The sequence below is a fragment of the Brienomyrus brachyistius genome, chromosome 8, assembly GCF_023856365.1.
Source record: "Brienomyrus brachyistius isolate T26 chromosome 8, BBRACH_0.4, whole genome shotgun sequence".
In the NCBI taxonomy this organism is placed as follows: domain Eukaryota; kingdom Metazoa; phylum Chordata; class Actinopteri; order Osteoglossiformes; family Mormyridae; genus Brienomyrus; species Brienomyrus brachyistius.
The window spans coordinates 3,918,574-3,927,405 of record NC_064540.1 but is presented as its reverse complement, the minus strand read 5'-3'; the positions used below and the strand labels follow the sequence as shown (position 1 = coordinate 3,927,405).

The 8,832-nt window shown below is 39.9% G+C and overlaps 1 long non-coding RNA gene across 1 annotated transcript; it reads left to right on the top strand.

Moving 5' to 3' along the window:
- Nucleotides 1–5,317: 5,317 nt before the first annotated feature.
- LOC125747982 (uncharacterized) lies at nucleotides 5,318–8,012 on the top strand. Its single transcript, XR_007399418.1, has 3 exons — nucleotides 5,318–5,419; nucleotides 5,683–5,752; nucleotides 7,912–8,012. It is a non-coding gene; the product is annotated as an uncharacterized LOC125747982 (long non-coding RNA).
- The last annotated feature ends 820 nt before the right edge of the window (nucleotides 8,013–8,832 follow it).

Below are 8,832 nucleotides of genomic sequence, written 5' to 3'. Positions count from 1 at the left end.
ATCAAGTTTATAATTATGGCCTATTATTATCTGAATCTTAATTTGTAGGTCTTGCCATCTGATTTGTTTAAACGACTCTCTTGTAAATATATCTGCTTTGTAACTGAAAGTTTATAATTACGCATTTAAAATAGTTGGTGGAGGAATAATAATCATCGGGGATGGAAAAACTACACCAATGGTGAGTTCTAGTGCAAAATATTAAATTAATGTATCCTAGTGAAGTTCGATGGTGAAATATTTCTGGAAGAAGATCCATCCCACAGGTGCACATAATTTGTTCTGAAAGTGTATGATTTAAAAGTTGTAATTATCTGTTATTTTATTATTATAAAACTTCTAATAGGCTGCATTCAAAACAAAACACGAATACCAAAATTATGTAATAATAATAATTAACAAAGGTTTCTGCTTTGATCTGTACTCTTAGCCATCCATGTCCATTTGGTAGCTATTTTGAGTGGATACTGTAATGAGCGGTTATTGTTTGTAATGGCAGCAAGTAACAGCAAACTATTCATGAAGCCTACGGTAACAAAAATTGCATCCATTGCTGAAATGGTTGTTTAAGCAAACCACCCATTTTCACACAACTGGAAACAACATAATTATACCTGGTTATATTATTCATGGGTTGAAAATTGCCCTTCTGCCTCAGGTAAGTGGGGTAATTGAAATACTGAATTGGGTATCTAAGGGATTCCAACTGTCAGTCTAAATACATATAATTGTTTCCTTCTTCATGGGCTATAGATAGAGAGATATGTTTTATTGATCCCAGGGGGAAATTCATTTGCATACAGCAGCAAGAGAACATAAGTTGCACAGATACAAACTCGTAAAGCAAAAACTCAAGTGTGAAGACACTTTTCACGCATAGTACTAATAAGGTTGTGAAAGAGTATTAAGAAATACTATATGTTTTGAAATATAAATTAACAGGGACTCACATACCTAGTCATGTTATGTACGGCATCATTATCTGTTTCTAAGTAAGATTAAGATTGAGGTGAATTTTATTGATTCCAGGAGGAAATTCTGCAGGGCTGTCCTTGCATGTGTTATGGCTAGGGGCGGACATATTGCCTGATGGTTCCAGGTAGATATGTTACCCAGTAGCACACCGTGGTAGAAAGAGCCAGTGGCTGAAGGAGCTCCACAGGACAATGGCCCATAGAGAGCTGGGCAAAACTGGCTCCTTCCCACCTGTGAACATCGTGCGATATGACAGACTCCTGTGGTGCGGCATTAGCTTGAGATAGCAATCTGTGTGCAAGGCTTTTCCACCTGCCTGTCTCTTGACTTAGACATGCAATTTACATTTCAAATAAACACATTTTCACAGCATAACTGCAAAGAGTGCAGTTTTTTTTTCCACTGCTCACCTTTTTATCGGTAATAATGTAATAGTACAGGTCGTGTTCATACCCGGTATTCAGTTTTGGGAAAAACAAAACAAACTAAGGAAGTTTAACGACAATTGCTCAAAATGAGTTCGATCGAGATGAATACTGTTCCAGGCTAGCTGTGTATTAAGATGCCCTTTGTCGCCATTGTAATTCACTTGTATAGACATGATTGATGCATTGACTTTGACAGTTGTTTTATAATTTGTAACTTTAGCTTCCCTCATACTGCCCAATATTTGTTGTCAGCTCTCAGGTTCTCTGTCATAGGCCATTATGTCATGCACTTTAAAAATAACTGAGGAAATTAGCTACAAAGGGCTGATTTTTATTTTTTTTTACCGCAGCAGTTATAGACAAGCCACGAAATGATTACAGTGCATTTAAAAGTTTTGTCATTCGTAGAACCCATAAAAGCGTTGTCATTTTGAGCTACTTGTTAGTTTTCACTTTCAAAGATTTTCTTTTAAGGGATACAGATGATAGCACACAAATAAGAATATGAACAGTTTGTTTTATTTTTTTTTAGGTTTCCCGCGTGAAGCAGTCAGTTAACACCCTCAGTAGAAGGAGGGAATACAAATACCGGAAATGTGGTTTAAAATGTGACAGTGAAGTATTCAAGTACTCAAAAGTAAAATTATTCCTTGGGTGCCACATATATTTTTAAAAGTTGCTGATGTCTCTGAATAATGGAGGTTGAGAATAAATACAGAATTTCACCGCACTTATTATAAATCACACTACTGTGACATGGAACCTTGAAATATATGTTGGCCAGAATGTACACGGTGTATTGTACTTTGCAAATATAAACCTAGAAAATTGTCAGAAATATTTTTAAGTGTTGAATATTAACTGAGGAAGGGTTCCTTCCTAAGTGTCCCTTCTTTTCAAGCAAACACTGAAACTAAAACAGCTCAAACTGTTTTAGCTCCACGATCATACATGTGGAGAAAAACGACACATAAATCATCCATCCATTCATTTTCCATGATTGCTTTTGCAGTACAGTTTCTCGGAAAACCGGACAAAAATACTTTCTCTTCACCTGTTTATATAAGGTTTCTGTAAATAAAAACCCACAAGAAAACATGCTTTCTCTTTATTATTTCAGCGTCGTATGCTTAATTTGTGTAAATTTAAACCAGTGCAGTAAATACAATGAGGTAAAAGAATAATTCAGATGGGAGAAACTAAGCAGAGGTAAGTAGAACTGTGTCCCTACATTGAGTAAAACGGCTGACTTGATAAAAGGCCTCAAGATAACCTTGAAGTATCTGGCTCTATAATTGAAAGGGCAGGTAAAGTGGCATAAACAAACGCAAAGTAGAGCGCGAAGCAGACACCTAGTCTCCATCTCCACAGCTAACCCACAACCTGCAAGCAAGAGATTATATCAGAAAGGACATATGACTCCGCATGCTAGATTTACATTGGAATGCAACTCCTCTACCTCACACAAGTTAGCACTAGCATTTTGGAATAAACCAACAGTCAGTACAACTACTTCTAATCCCTGTTATTCACTAAAAATAATTATTGGATTTGCATAACACATTCTTTGCAAACACATTAGTTTTTCCATAAACGTGTGTAGTACATAATTCTATGATAACTTCTAACTGATTGTTTACATAAGTCTATAGCATAATAAACTCCTAGTAGGATTCTGCTGAACTAAGCAACATATGAACCATATTTGTATGCGACCAAGAGAGCTTCAGTGGAACTGATCAGGTTATACAGCAATGATAAAGAAGCTGGATTAGAGAGGGCTTGTTCTCAATTGCTGTTCTGCCCTTTAACTATTGCATGACAGAAGCCTTTATTCTGGCTCTGTCAGAATCGCTAGCAAAGTACCTTATCCGGTAAAATGATTACAAAAACAGACACAATTCAAAGTCATTACAGGCAATTCATTGAATTAACTATAAACTGAACACCTCACTTGAGTTTGCACAGCTTTGGTAATCTTTAACGTCTGTGGGATGACTGTGTGTTTGGGGATACAGGTAACGATCCTGGAAGGGAAAATAAAAGCGGTGATCATCCAGGAAAATGCTGGGAGTTTGTTCTGCCATGAGGCCTGAGATGACTATCACTTGGTTCTTTCCCTAAACAAGTAGAGAAGCGGTCAGCAGGGCATGTTTATTGACATGCACTGAGCAGACCATTCGTATGCATGTAAGGGCATAACGGAAAATAAAAGACATAGCACGTGTATAGTGTCAAACATGGGAGCTGGCTGAGTGGAAGATGACCAGTCAGACAGACTGGGTTTCCAATTCTTTTTAGGAAATGGCACTGGGAATGTTGCATGGAAAGGATATGAAACTTACCATAAACAGAGAATGACTGTAGCACCCTACCAGGCGAGAAACAGCTGAATAAACAGTGGAGCAGACAATAGCGAGAGCTCTGTGATTACCTCAGATGAATGTGCTCACCTATCCATCCTCACTGTCATTCACTGGAGAGGAGATGTGAAAAAAACAGCCCCCACAATGGGGATAATCAGCCTCTCTATGCTGCAGGTGGCGGACTGATGTCACGCAGCAGTCGCTTCGTCAGTCTCTGGCTAACTGTGTGCCCTTAAGACAAAGGACTGGATTAGCCGCTTAACAAAGATAAGAATCTGGATGACAAGTCGCCACAAAGCAGCCATCTATCCCATTGGCCTGGGATCATGTAAAATAAATTCTCTGAAAAACTGCACTGAGTAACCCCAGCTCTATCGTTTCCTCCGCCAACAATTCACATTTACGACGACACTCATACGTGTCGATACAGTTCCCTCATCGTGACCCAAAGCGATATGAAACCGTTTTCCCATGCCGTCTCTCCTTAGCCTGTACTCCCACTTTTGTTTTAGGCTAAAGACGTCAGGCATTGTGATTTATCTCCTACAATGTTATCCCCACGTCAGAGGATGTGAAAACAAGCAGAGTCGTGCCCGTGGACTTATTGTTTGCCTTGTAAATTCGGGCTCCCTGCTCTCCACCAGCGCCTGAAAGACATCACAAAGGAATTTGGAAGCTGGCCCACCTGTGCTGATATCAAACCTCCATGACTCAAAGGGCTGGCAAGTGGGTATGTGCGCCTGCAGATGGGAAAGCCAAGAAAAACTCAACTTAATCATCTCCCATTCTCTCATTAAGAGGTTTGTTTATCCCTAAACAGCAGAACGGGCCTTTCTTAGTGTGAGGGTCAGATAAACAGGCTGACATCTCCAGCCAAAGATGCGGGGAATGCCTTTGTTTCGTCAGTAGCCACTCAAAAGGCCCTGTAGTAAAAACAAGATAGAAGAAAGACAAACGCTTGAAAAAAAACAGCTCTCGGCCATTCAGCCTCAGGTCTATTGTAAAGGTGGTGTTTTAGGGTAATTGCAGGTGGAGACCGGAGGGAAAAATGCCACTGAGCGCTTATATAATTGTCTCAAAGAAGAGTCAGGTTATTTTTTGATAATGCTCATCACTCATGCACCAAATTACCATCACGATTCACTCTAGAAATATCACTCTCTATTTCCTCATGACATCACTGATTTAATAAAAAAAAAGAAATATCCAGGGATATGTTGCCTTGGGTTAAATGAGCCGTGCAGTAAACTGAAGGAAAGCTGACATTAGTTAATCCTTTATATCATTTTTATTGCCAGGAGACCCGGTGTTGGGTAGTGAATAAACAGAGAGATGCACACACATAACCACCGCTGAGAAAGCTTAAACTTGATATGCGCTTGCCATCTTTGGACATCCTATCACCGTGGAAAAAATTATTTCTGCTCCTACAGCATCAGAAGAATGTTTACTATCCTACCGGTCATATGATTGCAGGAAATGGGCGTGACTATGGATCAGACAAATATTTGGTTGCCAGAGAAACGGCGGAATATTACAGTAGTCTGCACAGAGTCCTGACCCAACAGAATGCCTTTGGAGGAATTGGGGGCAGAAGGAGGACGAAAACATGACAGCTCTATTCTGTACTGGACTTTTCTAAGCCCTCAGGTGGACTGGAGCGTAATATTACCAGCTTTCTACTGAAGTCATTCAATTATCTATGCCATAATTGCCAATATTTTTAAGAAAAAAAAATCACAATAATTTAAAATTTATTTTAGAAAGGTAACACGGTAGTGTCATTTATGAATAATAGGTAATTTATACAAATAAATGAATTTCTTTGTCTGAAAATACATTTTTTTGAACCTTGACATAACTTGAAAATTCTATTCTGAGAACGTCTTCAAATGACTTTTTTTTCCACGTAGTATATTTCCCCATGTGAGCAGACGCCTCAAAATGGGGCAGGTTAACTGCTAAAAAGCCCTTCTGGAAAAGGTAAACATCATTTCCATCATTTCCTTTTTTATTTTTTAAATGTCAGCGTTGTCGGTGGAGACTATGGAAAAAAATGTCTGCTGGAATTGCTCTTAAATGCTGCCTCTGCTCCCTTTCGTTTGGCTGATATCTGACATTTAAAACAACTTGGCGGATTTTTGTGTTTCTACAATCAATCTGGGATATCCGGGACAGTGGTGGAACTGAAACTGGAACTGCAGTTTTTAATTACAGAGTCACAGAGAAGCTGTCATAGAGCTTCCAGGAAGTAGGGAACTTAAACTCTGTAACCAGTCACACCAATAAATTCACCAGTAATAGTAATCAAACTGATAATTAATGCATGGTTCAGATGGAAGCACTGGAACATTAGTTAATAGTCAAAGTATGTAAATATGTTTGTAACACACTGGAAAAAATAATTCTATCTAAGCTGTGCCTTTAAATGCCTATTTTTGATAGATTTATGCTGATATTTTATTGACACACTTATCACCAGCAACTTAATGTGATGTTGCCAGTCATTTTCTATCACGGCCATTAGGAATTCAAAAAAAAACTACTGTAATTCAACATGATTGGCTCCTGTCTCCAGTGTGAAAGTCACTTGGAGCACAAGCCGCAATCACAGTGATTGACACTAGCAGGTGGTAAAACGGGGGCAACCTCATTGGTTCCCCCTACAATGTTATTGCACTGAGTCACCTTCCTATTCATTAGGCACTTATTTATACCCTGACATAATTCTGCAAAAGAGGTTCTGTTTCACGTCCATTTCAGATACAAAGTCGCAAACTCATTTATCACCTTTTCCGAAAGGAATTTGTTTCAATTCTATATAATACTGAGATTGTTCCCCCCCCCTCTACAAAGCATTATCAAACATTTTTCAACTTTGAAATGCAGGACTATCTCTTAAATTAGTATTGTATACAGTGTTAGGCAGAAAATATAAACATAGCTGCTCTTTTTGCAGTCTAGAAATGATTCAGGGCTGAATTGTGTGAAAACTGCCAGCAGATTCCAACATAAGCATATGCATCTTGGTTTGATGAATAGAGGTTCTAAGTATATGTCATAATGCCCCAATATGCAATCTCAGTACCTATGAGTCCAAGGGCTGCTGCCTGTCATGCCACACAAAGGCCACAATGACTGAAAAGTTAACACAAAAGGAGACAGTCAATTTAAAGTTGTAACGCACTTTGTCTTACTTGCATTTCAATGTACTAGGTTCCATGTATGGTATGTAAAATTATACATAATCACATACGCATGTTAATAAATGTAAATGAGGGCTTTATTCATAATGTTATGATCAGCAGTGATCATCCGTGCATTCTTTTATGAAAAACAAATTTTCAGAGTCAAATAAAAACGCAAACTTGCAAAACTAACGAAGTAGCTCAGTTTATGTGCCTGCTCTTAACGGTCACTCATAAAGTTATAAAAATATAAGCAGATAAACATAAATAACATTCTTAAAAGGAAGAGAAAAAGCAGTTCGCTCTGTGCTTTTATTGACCAAAGGGGGGGCGAGGGAAAATGGAATAAATTTCTCTCCTCCTTTAACTGAATCTCCTAATGAAGCATGTCCAGAATACCTTCCTGAAACAATGTCCTGGTATAAGCGGTAATGTCAATATAATAACTAGCATGAGTCATTACATGGAGACATATTAGGAAAAATATGTGTGAGTCTATCGCGGGCTTCGAGTGGCTTCCTGGAGCGAGGATACTGCCACTCTCTCATTACAGCCGGGCCCCGGTGCTCCCATTGCGGGCTGTGACCCGTAGCTCCCATCTTGGGATGCCTGATATGAGAACTATGCATGGTGCGAGCCAGTTTCTACACACACGCACGTGCACACACACACACACACACGATGTGGGAGAAAATCTTTACTACAAAATCCCTTTCATGAGTCTGGAGGAGCTGGCTGCTTGCGCAGTGGGATGTGGCATGTGCAATAACCTCTAGCTTTGTTGGGAAACAGTCCTATGGACTGGTGTTTGCTTTAGCCCCTGATGGCTTAACTTCTGCTTCACGCGCTCTGGGCTGGATTGCACACATGTGAGCTACTGTACTGTAATTCATAGCGCTTCACAGTCGCTGAGATTCCAGCCTGGCAAATCTGCCTGTGTCTCTGTCCACTAAGGACCTGGGAAGAATCTATGGCTCTCTCCAGGCGGGGCACCTTGAACAGAAGACCACAGCAGTCAATATAGTGGGAAATATAAGAGACGTACCCCCCCCCCCCCCCCCGCCCACCCCCGCCCCAACCTCGTAGTCCTGCTCCTCTTCCTCGCTCTACACTCAGCAGGATCGATAGCAGCGGCTAGGTGAGTGGATCAATGGTAATTACCCAAAGGCCTTTGCTCTGTGTAATTACAACGCGAGGAGGGATTGGCTGGGTGCCACAGTGAAGCACAGTTAGGGTAACTATTCTGAGACGTCATTAGGTTTGCCTTCTTTTTAACCAGTGTGGACGTATCTTTGACTGGCTCCGCCTTACCAGCGTCCTTATTCATAACTTCTCATTTATCTGGGACAAAATCTACAGAGCACAGCCTTTCATTTGCAAAGTTGCACCAGATTTATGTGAAAACGCATAACATTACATGTTAAGGGCCATGTTAAGCCCTCCACGTGTTGGGTGAGTTTCCTCTGGGTGCTCGTGTTACTTGTGCATCCCATAGACGTGCGGTTAGACTAATCGGGGTCTCTAAGTTACCTGCAGATTGTGATTACGTGCGTATGCTCCCTGTGAGCGCTTGGCGTCCCGTCCAGCGTACACCCCAGCCTTGTGCCCTTTCATGCCTGCCATAGGTTCTCCTTCGAGCAATAACGGTTCATAGGTAGATGTATTTTGACTGTGTGGTCATGATCAAAAACCTTTTGATAAACAGCAATTTTAAAAAATGTTAACGTGGTGTCTCCATTGCCAAGAATTATTTAAAGACAAATTCTTTCAATCATAATTCTTTTAACTGATTTGACTGATATTCATGTCACTGTGATATCATATTTCATTATGAAAAAACTTATCATACACATCAGAGGTTTTTTTTTTTTTAAA